Source organism: Pongo abelii, chromosome 4 (genome assembly GCF_028885655.2).
Source record: "Pongo abelii isolate AG06213 chromosome 4, NHGRI_mPonAbe1-v2.0_pri, whole genome shotgun sequence".
NCBI lineage: Eukaryota > Metazoa > Chordata > Mammalia > Primates > Hominidae > Pongo > Pongo abelii.
In genome coordinates, this window is record NC_071989.2 from 77,772,749 (window position 1) to 77,789,013 (window position 16,265).

Below are 16,265 nucleotides of genomic sequence, written 5' to 3' on the forward strand. Positions count from 1 at the left end.
TGTGCCAGTTTTCAAAGGGAATGCTTCCAGTTTTTGCCCATTCAGTATGATATTGGCTGTGGGTTTTTCATAAATAGCTATTATTATTTTGAGATACGTCCCATCAATACCTAATTTATTGAGAGTTTTTAGCATGAAGGTTGTTGAATTTTGTCAAAGGCCTTTTCTGCATCTATTGAGATAATCATGTGGTTTTTGACTTTGGTTCTGTTTATATGCTGGATTACATTTATTGATTTGTGTATATTGAACCAGCCTTGCATCCCAGGGATGAAGCCCACTTGATCACAGTGGATAAGCTTTTTGATGTGCTGCTGGATTCTGTTTGCCAGTATTTTATTGAGGATTTTTGCATCAATGTTCATCAAGGATATTGGTCTAAAATTCTCTTTTTTTGTTGTGTCTCTGCCCGGCTTTGGTATCAGGATGATGCTGGCCTCATAAAATGAGTTAGGGAGGATTCCCTCTTTTTCTATTGATTGGAATAGTTTCAGAAGGAATGGTACCAGCTCCTCCTTGTACCTCTGGTAGAATTCAGCTGTGAACCCATCTGGTCCTGGACTTTTTTTGGTTGGTAAGCTATTGATTATTGCCACAATTTCAGCTCCTGTTATTGGTCTATTCAGAGATTCAACTTCTTCCTGGTTTAGTCTTGGGAGGGTGTATGTGTTGAGGAATTTATCCATTTCTTCTAGATTTTCTAGTTTATTTGCATAGAGGTGTTTGTAATATTCTCTGATGGTAGTTTGTATTTCTGTGGGATCAGTGGTGATATTCCCTTTATCATTTTTTATTGCATCTATTTGATTCTTCTCTCTTTTTTTCTTTATTAATCTTGCTAGTGGTCTATCAATTTTGTTGATCCTTTCAAAAAACCAGCTCCTGGATTCATTGATTTTTTGAAGGGTTTTTTGTGTCTCTATTTCCTTCAGTTCTGCTCTGATTTTAGTTATTTCTTGCCTTCTGCTAGCTTTTGAATGTGTTTGCTCTTGCTTTTCTAGTTCTTTTAATTGTGATGTTAGGGTGTCAATTTTGGATCTTTCCTGCTTTCTCTTGTGGGCATTTAGTGCTATAAATTTCCCTCTACACACTGCTTTGAATGCATCCCAGAGATTCTGGTATGTTGTGTCTTGGTTCTCATTGGTTTCAAAGAACATCTTTATTTCTGCCTTCATTTCGTTATGTACCCAGTAGTCATTCAGGAGCAGGTTGTTCAGTTTCCACGTAGTTGAGCGGTTTTGAGTGAGATTCTTAATCCTGAGTTCTAGCTTGATTGCACTGTGATCTGAGAGATAGTTTGTTATAATTTCTGTTCTTTTCCATTTATTGAGGACAGCTTTACTTCCAAGTATATGGTCAGTTTTGGAATAGGTGTGGTGTGGTGCTGAAAAAAATGTATATTCTGTTGATTTGGGGTGGAGAGTTCTGTAGATGTCTATTAGGTCCGCTTGGTGCAGAGCTGAATTCAATTCCTGGGTATCCTTGTTGACTTTCTGTTTCGTTGATCTGTCTAATGTTGACAGTGGGGTGTTAAAGTCTCCCATTATTAATGTGTGGGAGTCTAAGTCTCTTTGTAGGTCACTCAGGACTTGCTTTATGAATCTGGGTGCTCCTGTATTGGGTGCATATATATTTAGGTTAGTTAGCTCTTCTTGTTGAATTAATCCCTTTACCATTATGTAATGGCCTTCTTTGTCTCTTTTGATCTTTGTTGGTTTAAAGTCTGTTTTATCAGAGACTAGGATTGCAACCCCTGCCTTTTTTTGTTTTCCATTTGCTTGGTAGATCTTCCTCCATCCTTTTATTTTGAGCCTATGTGTGTCTCTGCACGTGAGATGGGTTTCCTGAATACAGCACACTGATGGGTCTTGAGTCTTTATCCAATTTGCCAGTCTGTGTCTTTTAATTGGAGCATTTAGTCCATTTACATTTAAAGTTAATATTGTTATGTGTGAATCTGATCCTGTCATTATGATGTTAGCTGGTTATTTTGCTCATTAGTTGATGCAGTCTCTTCCTAGTCTTGATGGCCTTTACATTTCGGTATGATTTTGCAGTGGCTGGTACCGGTTGTGCCTTTCCATGTTTAGCGCTTCCTTCAGGAGCTCTTTTAGGGCAGGCCTGGTGGTGACAAAATCTCTCAGCATTTGCTTGTCTGTAAAGTATTTTATTTCTCCTTCACTTATGAAGCTTAGTTTGGCAGGATATGAAATTCTGGGTTGAAAATTCTTTTCTTTAAGAATGTTGAATATTGGCCCCCACTCTCTTCTGGCTTGTAAGGTTTCTGCTGAGAGATCCGCTGTTAGTCTGATGGGCTTCCCTTTGATGGTAACCCGACCTTTCTCTCTGGCTGCCCTTAACATTTTTTCCTTCATTTCAACTTTGGTGAATCTGACAGTTATGTGTCTTGGAGTTGCTCTTCTCGAGGAGTATCTTTGTGGCGTTCTCTGTATTTCCTGAATCTGAATGTTGGCCTGCCTTGCTAGATTGGGGAAGTTCTCCTGGATAATATCCTGCAGAGTGTTTTCCAACTTGTTTCCATTCTCCCCGTCACTTTCAGGTACACCAATCAGACGTAGATTTGGTCTTTTCACATAGTCCCACATTTCTTGGAGGCTTTGCTCATTTCTTTTTATTCTTTTTTCTCTAAACTTCCCTTCTCACTTCATTTCATTCATTTCATCTTCCAGGGCTGATACCCTTTCTTCCATTTGATCGCATCGGCTCCTGAGGCTTCTGCATTCTTCACGTAGTTCTCGAGCCTTGGTTTTCAGCTCCATCAGCTCCTTTAAGCACTTCTCTGTATTGGTTATTCTAGTTATACATTCTTCTAAATTTTTTTCAAAGTTTTCAACTTCTTTGCCTTTGGTTTGAATATCCTCCCATAGCTCGGAGTAATTTGATCGTCTGAAGCCTTCTTCTCTCAGCTCGTCAAAGTCATTCTCCGTCCAGCTTTGTTCCGTTGCTGGTGAGGAACTGCGTTCCTTTGGAGGAGGAGAGGTACTCTGCTTTTTAGAGTTTCCAGTTTTTCTGCTCTGTTTTTTCCCCATCTTTGTGGTTTTATCTACTTTTGGTCTTTGATGATGGTGATGTACAGATGCGTTTTTGGTGTGGATGTCCTTTCTGTTAGTTTTCCTTCTAACAGAGAGGACCCTCAGCTGCAGGTCTGTTGGAGTACCTGGCCAGCCGTGTGAGGTGTCAGTCTGCCCCTGCTGGGGGGTGCCTCCCAGTTAGGCTGCTTGGGGGTCAGGGGTCAGGGACCCACTTGAGGAGGCAGTCAGCCCGTTCTCAGATCTCCAGTTGCGTGCTGGGAGAACCACTGCTCTCCTCACAGCTGTCAGACACGGACATTTAAGTCTGCAGAGGTTACTGCTGTCTTTTTGTCTGTCTGTGCCCTGCCCCCAGAGGTGGAGCCTACAGAGGCAGGCAGGCCTCCTTGAGCTGTGGTGGGCTCCACCCAGTTCAAGCTTCCAGGCTGCTTTGTTTACCTAAGCGAGCCTGGGCAATGGCGGGCGCCCCTCCCCCAGCCTCGCTGCCGACTTGCTGTTTGATCTCAGACTGCTGTGCTAGCAATCAGCGAGACTCCGTGGGCGTAGGACCCTCTGAGCCAGGTGCGGGCTATACTCTCCTGGGGCACCGTTTCCTAAGCCCATCGGAAAAGCACAGTATTCGGGTGGGAGTGGCCCAATTTTCCAGGTGCCTTTTGTCACCCCTGGAAAGGGAACTCCCTGACCCCTTGCACTTCCCGAGTGAGGCAATGCCTCGCCCCTGCTTCGGCTGGCACACGGTGCACTCACCCACTGACCTGCGCCCACTGTCTGGCACTCCCTAGTGAGATGAACACGGTACCTTAGATGGAAATGCAGAAATCACCCGTCTTCTGCGTCACTCGCACTGGGAGATGTAGACCGGAGCTGTTCCTATTCGGCCATCTTAGCTCCTTGTCAACATAGAATTTTACACAACAGTAAAAAATATTTTTTTAAAAGTGAAGATGAAACACTTTTTTAGATATGCAATGGCTGATCCATTGTTATCAGATCTGCACTACAAGAAATGTTAAGAAAATCTTTCAGTCAAAAGGAAAATGATACTAGATAGAAATATGTATCTACACAAAGGGATGAAAAACATTTGAAATAACTACATGGGTAAATATGACTTATTTCTTTTTTCATATTATTTTTATTTTTAAAATTTATTTCTAGAGACAGGGTCTCACTCTGTCATCCAGGCTAGAGTGCAGTGGTGATCATAGCCTCAAACTCCTGGGCTCAAGCAATCCTACTTCCTCAGCCTCTCAAGCAGCTGTGACTACAGGTATGTACCACCATATCGGGCTAATTTTTAAATTTTTTGTAGAAACGGGATCTTGCTATGTTGCTCAGGCTGGTCTCCAACTCCTGGCCTCAAGCAATCCCTCTGCCTCTGTCACCCAAAGCACTGGGATTATAGGCATGAGTAACAGAGACTGGCTTATGGTTTATTTCTTATTATTGGGATGCCTTTTAAAAATAATTGGCTATTTAGAACAAAGATAAATAAACTTTTTTTCTAAGAAGAGCCAGATTGTAAATATTTTATGCATTGTGGTTCACACAGTTTTTGTGACAACTACTCAACTGTGCTATTATATCATAAAAGCATTCATTAAAATATGTGAATAAATTGATATAGCTGTGTTACAGTAAAATTTTATTTACCAAAACAGTTGGCAAGCAGGTTTGGTCATTGGGCCTTAATTTGCCAATCTCAGAGTTAAAGAAAAAACAATAATAAATATAGCATGAGAATTAGAATATAGGTAGAAGAAAAAGGTATGACAAATATAGCATAAAGGCCAGAAGGTGAAAACTGGAAATATGCTATTGTTCTTACAGCATATGTAAAGCAGAACAATGTTACTTGAAGGTAAACTGTGCTAAGTTAACTATTTAAGTATATTATAAATCCTAAAGGAACTGCTAAAAAAACAAAGAATTATAGTTAATACACAATTAAGGAAATTAAAAATGAAAATGTAGAATCATAAGTAAAATTCAAAAGAAAGCAACAAAAAGCAAGAGGGAACAAAGAACAAGTGAAACAAACAGGAAACAAATATCAAGAAAATACAACGCACTGATTAAAATGTCTATGACGATAATGGAAGAGAGGATGATACACAAGGTCAGATGGGTAATGTTAGTGGAGAGATGAAAACTGTAAAAAAGAATCAAGTAGAAATGCTAGAAACAGAAACACAATCATAGATGAAGAATGCCTCCCACATGCTCATCTGTAGACTTGACTCAACTGAGACAAAGAAAAAAGGGAACCAAGATAAGTCCATATAAATAACTCAAACAAAAACACAAAGAAAAAAATAGAGAAAACAGGAGCTATAGAATATTATCAAATAGTCTAATTAAAATGAATGATAGACTCTAAATCACATATCCAAGCTTAGAAAATACCAGGTAGGACACCAAACCGCTGAAAAACCATGACAAAGAAAAAAAATCTTGAAAGCAGCACATAAAGTATAGAGAAACAAAGACAAGAATTACAGCAGACTTTTCATCAGAAACCATGGAAGCCAAAAGATAATGCACTGATGTCTTTAAAGGGCTGGAAAACAAAACAAACAAAAACAGATAAAAAACCCACTGGCAATTCAGAATTCTAAACTCAGAGGAAGAAGAAAAGAGAAAAGAGGAAATATAGGTATTTTCATACAAACAAAAGCTGAGCTGAATTATTGCCATTAGATCTTCATTAAAACAAATGTTAAAGGAAATTTTTTAGTAGAAAATGTATAACACCAGACAGAAATTTGGATCTACACAAAGAAATGATGCGCACTGGATGTAGAATAAATGAAGAAAATATAAATTTTATTTGCCTTACTTATAATTAGAACAGAGATTATTAAACTTTTTTCTAGGAAGAGTCAGATTGTAAATATTTTATGCATTGTGGTTCATACAGTCTTTGTGACAACTACTCAACTGTAGTACACTAAAATGTAACTACAAAAAGCAAAAATAATAGTAACATTTTGTGCATTTAAAGCACACATAAAAGTAAAATATATGACAATAAAAAAGGACACATAAAAGTAAAATATATGACAACAATGACACAAAAGATAAGATGAGGAATTGGGAATATACTGTTATAAGATCCTTGTACCACATAAGGATTATACCATAGTAAAACGGTATAATACTATTTTAACTCTGATTAATTAAATATGTACATTGTAAATCCTAGGGCAACAATGAAAAAGTAATTTTTTTTTTTTTTTTTTTTTGGGACGGAATCTCACTCTGTCACCCAGGCTGGAGTGCAGTAGTGTGATCTCATCTCACTGCAAGCTCTGCCTCCTGGGTTCATGCCATTCTCCTGCCTCAGCCTCCAGAGTAACTGGGACTACAGGTGCCCGCCACCACGCCTGGCCAATTTCTTGTATTTTTTAGTAGAGACGGGGTTTCACCATACTAGCCAGGATGGTCTCGCTCTCCTGACATCATGATCCACCCGCCTCAGCCTCCCAAAGTGCTGGGATTACAGGCATGAGCCACCGCACCCAGCCAAAAAGGATTCTTAAAAGTGATATAAATAACAAACCAATAGTAGAGATGAAAGGGAGTCATAAAATGCAATCAATCAAAAATAAGAGAAACATAATAAATGATACAAACAAGAAACATTTAGCAAAATGGTAGATTTAAAATTAGCCATATTGGCAATGACATTAAATGTGAACTATCTAAATGCACCAGTAAAAAGACAGAGATTATTCAACTAGATAAAAGTCAAAGCAAGACCCAACTACATGATGTCTATGATAAACCAACTTTAAATATAAATTAACTGATAGGTTAAAAGTAAAAGAATGGAAATATAGATGGCATACAAACACTAATAAAAAGAAAGCTGGGGAAGCCATATTGGTATCAAGAAAAGTAGACTTAAGGATAAGGAATATTATAGTGGATAAAGTGGAACAATACATAAGAATAAAATGGTCAATTTTCTACAGAAACATAACAATCCTAAAGACATATTTACCTAATAACAGGATTTAAAAATACCTAGGCCAGATGTAGTGGCTCGCACCTGTAATCCCAGCACTTTGGGAGGCCAAGGTGGGAAGATTGCTTAAGACCAGGTGTTTGAGACCAGCCTGGGCAACATAGCCAGACCCTGTCTCTACAAAAAAATTCTTAAAAATTAGCCAGGCATGTTGTCACACACCTGTACTTTTACCTACTTGGGAGGCTGAGGCAGGAGGACTGCCAGAGCCCAGAAATTTGAGGTTGCTGTGAGATATGATTGTGCCACTACACTCCAGCCTGAGTGACAAAGTGAGAACCTGTCTCTTAAAAAAAATAAAAATGTGCAAATAAGATAAAAATACCTAAAGGAGAAATAAACAAATCCACAATTATATTTGAAGTTTCCAACACTCTTCTTTCAGAAATTGGTAGAAAAAGTAGACAAAAAATAAGTAAGGATATAGAAGAGTTGAGCAGTACAGTTAACCAATTTGACCTGACATTTATAGATCAATCCAAGAACAGCAAGATACACGCTTTTCTCAAGTACACATGGAATATTCATCAAGACAGACTATCTTCTGTGCCATAAAACAAACCTTGACAAATCTGAAAGAAATAGAAATTATACATGTTCTCTGAACATAGCTCAATTAAACTAGAAATCCAAAACAGAATAACATCCAGAAAATCATCAAATATTTGGAAATTAACAATATACTTCTAAATAACCCATGAATCAAAGAAGAAGTTTCTTTGAGCATGATATCCAGGGTCCTAAGAATCAATCCATCCCACCCACTGCAGCCTGTACCTATGTGCACCATAGGGAAGCCTGAGGACAGGCCAATGCCACTCACAGCCTTCAGCAGTGGTGACCATGCATGCCATCCAGGGGCCTGAGGATAGACTTGCCTCGTTCATTGCCACCACCACTGCAACCCCAGCATACCATCTGAGGGCCTGGGGATTGATTCATTCTGCCACTGAAGCTGGCACCCACACACACCATCAGGGAGCATGATGACAAGCATGCCTCACCCACTACCACCACTGCCAGTGCCCATGCATGCTATTCAGGGCCCTTAGGATCTATCCATCCCACTTACCACCACAGGTACCCCCATGCACCATCAGAAGGCCAGAGAACAGGCCTATTCCACCTGCAACCACTGGTGCCAGCACATACCTTCTGGGGGCCTGAGAATGGACCTATCCCATCTGATGCCCTTGGGGCCCAAGGACTAGTTTGCACAGCCAGTTGCCACCACTGCCACCAGCACCCCCTCACATATACCACCTAGGGACCTGGAGACTGGCCTGCCCACCCTACCAGTGCCACTGCTGGCAACCACACATGTCACTCAGGGCATGAAGTCTGGCCCACTGCCACTCCTGCCATAGCCAACACCATGAACACCACCCAAGGGCCCAAGAACCCACTCATTTCCCTGCCTGGCCCACTGCTGTCACTGGCAGCACCCAAGCAACCTGCCTGGAAGTCCAAGAACTGGCCTACTCAAACCTGCTACCACTGATGCCAGCATACACTGGCCAGGAGACTAAAGACCAGCACACCGGGCCTGCCACCACTACTAGTGCTCAAACATTAGCCAACCTGGCATCCCCATCCTACCAAAATGCCATCACAGCCTCCACTAACATGCACAGACTAAACCACTAAGGAACTCAAACACCACTGATGCTGATTACAGTTGAATAAGTCATATGGAGACTACACTACTGCTACCCAGAATCAAAGCCAAAGTACCATACTCAACCAACACTATAGATATACCTATATTAAAAGTCTTTTCCTGAAAAAGCCAATCCATAAAATTCAAAAAAGTGATTATTATATCAGATGCATAGATATCTTGTGTAAGGACAAAAGAAACATGAAAAAGCAAGGAAACATGACACCTTCAAAGGGACATAGTAATTCTCCAATAATAGATCCCAAAGAAAAGGAAATCTATGAAATGTCTGAAAAAGAATTTAAAATAATGATATTAAAGAAATTCAGTGATATGTAAAAGAACAAGACAAATAATACAAAGAAATCAGAAAAACAATTCAGGATATGAATGAGAAATTTACCAAAGAGCTAGATATCATAAAAAAGAACCAAACAGAAATTCTGGAACTGAAGAACTCATTGAATGAAATAAAAATGCATTCAAAAGTTTCAACAATAGACTAGATAAAGCAGAAGAAGGAATTTCTGAACTCAAAGATAGATCTTTTGAAATAATACAGTCAGACAAAAATAAAGAATAAAAAAGAATGAACAAAGCCTATGTCTTATATGGGACACCATAAAGTGACCACAAATTCAATTTTTTGGTGTCCCAGAAGGCAAAGAGCACAACCAAATGGATAGAAAACTGATTTTACAAAATAGTAGCTGAAAAGTTACATAGTCTTGCAAGAGATTTAGACAGCTAGATACAGGGAAGCTCAGAGATCCTCAAATAGATGCAATTCAAAAAGATCTTCCCCATGACACATTATAATCAAACTGTCAAAAGTCAAAGACAAAGTGAGAATTCTAAATACAGCAAAATAAAAGTGTCTAGTCACTTATAAAGGAACCCCATTAGAATAACAGTGGTTTTCTCAGCAGAAACTTTACAAGCCATAAGAGAATGATATATATTCAAAATGCTGAAAGAAAAAAAGAAGCTGCCAGGGAAGAAGACTATACTCAGAATAAATAAAGTATTTCCCAAACAAGCAAAAGCTGAATTCATCACTACAGGCCAGCCCTACAAGAAATGTTTAATACAGTCCTACACCTTGAAGTAAAAGGACAAATTCCACTATCATGAAAACACACAAAAGTATAAAACCCACTCACTGGTAGAGCAAATCACAAATAAGGAAAAGAAAAGATTCAAATGGTACCACTATAGAAAATGACCAAAACACAATAATAATAAGATTGGAAAAAAAGAAACAAATGATATACGAAACAACCAGTAATCAATTAATAAAATGACAGGAATAAGCATTCACATATCAATAACCTTGAATGTGAACAGATTAAACTCATAACAATTCTACGTACCCAATACTGGACCACCCAGGTACATTGAGCAAGTATTATTAGGTTTATAGGGAGAGATTCACCCCAATACAAAAATAGTTGGGGACTTTGACACCCTACTTTCAGCAATAGACAGATCATCTAGACAGAATTAACAAGGAAACATTGGATTTAAATTGGACCTTAGACCAAAAGACCTGGCAGACATTTACAGAATAGTTTACCTAACTGCCACAGAATACATATTCTTCTCATTAGCACACAGAGCATTCTCCAGGGCAGACCATATGTTAGGCCACAAAACAAGTCTCAAAAATTTTTTTAAATTTGAAATCATATCAAGTGTTTTCTGAGACCACAATGAAATAAAACTAGAAATCAATAACAAGAGGAACTTCAGAAACTGTACAAATACATGGAAACTAGGCATACCTCTGAACAACCACTGGGTCAATGAAGAAAGTAATGAGGAAATAAAAAAAATTTCTTGAAACAAATGAAAATAGAAGCACAATGAACCAAAATCTATGGAAGACAGCAAAAGCAGTGCTAAAAGAGAACTTTATAGCAATAAACACCTACACCAAAAAGGTAGAAAGATTTCAAATAACCTAATGATGCACCTTAAGGAACTAGAAAAGCAAGAAAAAAACAAACCCAAAATTAGTAGAAGGAAAGAAAGAAGATCAGAGCAGAACTACATGAAATAGAGACTTAAAAAAATAAAAACACAAAGAATCAACAAAATGAAAAGTTGGCTTTCTGAAAGATAAACAAAATCAATAAACCACTACTAGACTAACAAAGAAAAAGACTGAAATAAACAAAATAAAAAATAGAAATACAAAAGATCATCAGAGACTATCTGAACAACTACATACTACATACACCAACAAACTAGAAACCCTAGAAGAAATAGATAAATTACTAGACACGTACAACCTACCAAGATGGAACCAGAAAGAAATAGAAAACCTGAACAGACCAACATGAAAAATCAAGGAAACATGACGCCATCAAAGGAACACAATAATTATTCAGTAAAACATCTCCAAGAGAAACGAAATTAAAAGTGTCCCAACAAAGAAAAGCCCAGCATCAGATGGCTTCACTGACAAATTCTGCCAAACTTCCAAAAAGAACTAAAACCAATTATCTTCAAACTATTCCAAACAATAGAAGAGGAGGGAATTCTCCCTAGCTCATTCTATGAGACCAGCATTACCCTGATATCAAAAACAAGCAAGGATACAACAAAAAGAGAAAACTACAGGCAAATCACCCTGATGAACATAGAGGAAAAGAATCCTAAACAAAATACTAGCAAACCAAATCCAATAGCACATCAAAAGTATAATATACCATAATCAAGTGGGATTTACCTCAAGGATGCAAGGATAGGTCAACATATACAAATCAATAAAAACAGATCGCATCAAGAGAATGAAGGACAAAAACTACATGATCATCTCAATTGGTACAGAAAAATCATTTGATAAGATTCAACATCCCTTTATGATAAAAACTCTCAACAGATAAGGCATAGATGGAGCATACTTTAACACAATGAAGGTCATATATGAAAAATCCCAGCCTAGCCAACATGGTGAAACCCTGTCTCTACTAAAAATAAAAAAAGTTTAATTAGATCCCATTTGTCAATTTTGGCTTTTGTTGCCATTGCTTTTGGTGTTTTAGACATGAAGTCCTTGCCCATGCCTATGTCCTGAATGGTAATGCCTAGGTTTTCTTCTAGGGTTTTTATGGTTTCAGGTCTAACATTTAAGTCTTTAATCCATCTTGAATTGATTTTTGTATAAGGTGTAAGGAAGGGATCCAGTTTCAGCTTTCTACATATGGCTAGCCAGTTTTCCCAGCACCATTTATTAAATAGGGAATCCTTTCCCCATTGCTTGTTTTTCTCAGGTTTGCCAAAGATCAGATAGTTGTAGATATGTGGCGTTATTTCTGAGGGCTCTGTTCTGTTCCATTGATCTATATCTCTGTTTTGGTACCAGTACCATGCTGTTTTGGTTACTGTAGCCTTGTAGTATAGTTTGAAATCAGGTAGTGTGATGCCTCCAGCTTTGTTCTTTTGGGAGCTTCTGCACAGCAAAAGAAACTACCATCAGAGTCAACAGGCAACCTACAAAATGGGAGAAAATTTTCACAACCTACTCATCTGACAAAGGGCTAATATCCAGAATCTACAATGAACTCAAACAAATTTACAAGAAAAAAACAAACAACCCCATCAAAAAGTGGACAAAGGACATGAACAGACACTTCTCAAAAGAAGACATTTATGCAGCCAAAAAACACATGAAAAAATGCTCACCATCACTGGCCATCAGAGAAATGCAAATCAAAACCACAATGAGATACCATCTCACACCAGTTAGAATGGCAATCATTAAAAAGTCAGGAAACAACAGGTGCTGGAGAGGATGTGGAGAAACAGGAACACTTTCACACTGTTGCTGGGACTGTAAACTAGTTCAACCATTGTGGAAGTCAGTGTGGCGATTCCTCAGGGATCTAGAACTAGAAATACCATTTGACCCAGCCATCCCATTACTGGGTATATACTCAAAGGACTATAAATCATGCTGCTATAAAGACACATGCACATGTATGTTTACTGCGGCATTATTCACAATAGCAAAGACTTGGAACCAACCCAAATGTCCAACAATGATAGACTGGATTAAGAAAATGTGGCACATATACACCATGGAATACTATGCAGCCATAAAAAATGATGAGTTCATGTCCTTTGTAGGGACATGGATGAAATTGGAAATCATCATTCTCAGTAAACTATCGCAAGAACAAAAAACCAAATACCGCATATTCTCACTCATAGGTGGGAATTGAACAGTGAGAACACATGGACACAGGAAGGGGAACATCACACTCTGAGGACTGTTGTGGGGTGGGGGGAGGGGGGAGGGATAGCATTGGGAGATATACCTAATGCTAGATGACAAGTTAGTGGGTGCAGCGTACCAGCATGGCACATGTATACGTATGTAACTAACCTGCACATTGTGCACATGTACCCTAAAACTTAAAGTAAAATAATAATAAATAAATTTAAAAAAATAAAAATAAAAATAAAAAAAGTAGCTGGGGTGGTGGTGCATGCCTGTAATCCCAGCTACTCAGGAGGTTGAGGTGTGAGAATCTCTTGAATCCTAGAGGCAGAGGTTGCGGTGAGCCAAGATTGCACCACTGCACTCCAGACTGGGTGACACAGTGAGACCCTGTCTCAAAAAAAAAAGAAAAGAAAAGAAAAACCCATAGTTAACGTCATACTGAATGGGGAAAAGCTGAATGCCTTTCCTCTAAGAACTGGAACAAGGACAAGGATGCCCACTTTCACCACTCCTATTCACATAGTATTGGAAGTCCTAGCCAGAGCAATCAGGCAAGAGAAAGACATAAAGCATTCAAATTGGAAAAAAGAAACTCAAACTGTTCCTTTTTGCAGATGGCATGATCTTACATCTAGAAAAACTGAAGACTCCACCAAAAAGCTCTTAGATCTGATAAATTCAGTAAAGTTGCAGAATGTAAAATCAACATACAAAATCAGTAGCATTTCTATACATCAATAATGAGCTAGCAGAAAAAGAAATAAAGAAGGTAATCCCATTTACAATAGCTACCAACAAATAATACCTAGGAATAAGTTTAACAATGAGGTAAAAAGCCTCTCAAGAAAAACTACAAAACACTGATGAAATAAACAAACAATGGAAAGACTTCCCATGATCATGAATGGGAAGAATATTGCTAAAATGTCCATACTCCCTAAAGGAACCTACATATTTAATACAATCCCTATCAAAATGCCAGTGTCGGTTTTTTACAGAAATAGAAAAATAATCCTAAAATATGTATGGAACCAAGAAAGAGCCCCAAAAGCCAAAGCAATCCTGAGCAAAAAGAGCAAAGTTGGAGGCATCACATTCCCTGACTTTAAAATAAGTTACTATAGTAACTAAAATAACATAATATTGGTATAAAAAGATACATATACCAGTGGAACAAAATAGAGAATCCAGAATTAAATTTACGCTTTTACAGCAAACCGATTTTCAACAAAGTTACCAAGAATATACCTTGGGGAAACGATGGTCTCTTTAATAAATAGTACTGGGGAAATTAGGTATCCATATGCAGGAGAATGAAACTGGACCCCTTTCTCTCACCATATAAAAAATTCAGCTCAAAATGGAGCAAAGACTTAAACATAAGACCCAAAACTATAAAACCACTACAAGAAAACATAGGCTAAATGCTTCAAGACATTGGTCTAAGCAAAGATTTTATGGCTAAGACTAAAAGCACGGGTAACCAAAACAGAAATAGACAAATGGGATGGGACTATATTAAACTAAAAAGCTTCTGCACAGCAAACGAAACAATCAACAGAGTGAAGAGACAAGTTGTTGAATTGGAGAAAATATTTGCAAATTATTCAGTTGACAAGGAACTAATGTCTAGAATACGCAAGGAACTGAAACAACTCAACAGTTGTTTGAAAGAAATAATCCCATTTTTAATGGTCAAAGGATATCAATAGACATTTCTCAAAAAAAGATATACAAGTGGCCAACAGGTATATAAAAGAATGTTCAGCCCTGGCGCGGTGGCTCACGCCTGTAATCCCAACATTTTGGGAGGCCAAGGGGGGAGGATCACAAGGTCAGGAGATCGAGACCATCCTGGCTAACACGTTGAAACCCCGTCTGTATTCAAAAATAGAAAAAAATTAGCCGGGCATGGTGGCAGTCGCCTGTAGTCCCATCTACTCAGGAGGCTGAGGCAGGAGAATGGTGTGAACCCGGGAGGCGGAGCTTGCAGTGAGCCGAGATTGCGCCACTGCACTTCAGCCTGGGTGACACAGCGAGACTCCGTCTCAAAAAAAAAAACAAACAAAAAAGAATGTTCAGCATCACTAATCATCAGGGAAATGCAAATCAAAACCACGATTAGATTTCATCTTACCCAAGTTATAATGGTTGTTATTAAAAAGACAAAAAAAACGATGCTGGCAAGAATGTGGAGAAAAGGAAATTCTTATATACTATTGGTGAGAATGTAAATTAGTTCAGCCACTATAGAAAATAGCATAGTGATTTCTAAAAAACAAAAAATAATAAAGAAAAAGCACTACCATATGATTTAAGAATTCCACTAGTGGATGTTCATCCAAAGGAAAGGAAGTCAGCATTATCAAAGGCATACCTGTACCCCCATGTGTATTGCTGCACTATTCACAATAGCAAAGACATAGACTCCACCTAAGTGTCTATCAACCAACAAATGGATAAAGAAAATATGATATATTTACACAATGGAATACTATTCTGCCATAAAAAATGAAATCATGTTATTTATAGCAATATGGATGGAACCAGAGATCATTATGTTAACCGAAATAAGCCAAGCACAGAAAAACAAATATTGCATGTTCTCACTCATATGCGGGAGTTATCTCAAGGAGATAGAGTAAAATGATGGTTACCAGATGCTGGGGTGGGGGATAGGGAGATGAAGGACAGTTGGTTAATAGGTATAAACATATAGTTAAACAGAAGAAATAAGTTTCAGTGTTTAACAGAATAGTAAGGCAACTATAGTTAACAAGGTATTGCATATTTCCAAATAGCTAGAATATTTGAAATGTTTGCAACACAAAGAAATGATAAATCTCTGAAGTGATAGATATCCTAATTACCCCTATTTGATCATTACACATCATATGCATGTATCAAAATATTACATGTACCCCATAAATATGTATATTTTTATGTTTCAATAAAAATTATATGAATATGTGCACACACAATGTAGAAGTCTCAAGGGAAATATTAACATATTCTGAACTCAATCAAAAGAAAAATATAACATATCATCATTTTAAAATTAAACATATACCTACCATATGATCCAGCCATTCCACTCAGACATTTACCTGCAAGAAAAAAAGAAAATATGTTTATACAATGACCTGTACATGAATGTTCTTAGGCTCTTTATTTGTAATTGCCAAAAATAGAAACAAACCAAATGTCTATCAACAGGTGAATAAATCAACAAATTTTGGTATAGTCACACAATGGAATACTACCTACGATGAAAAGGGATACACATATTTTGGT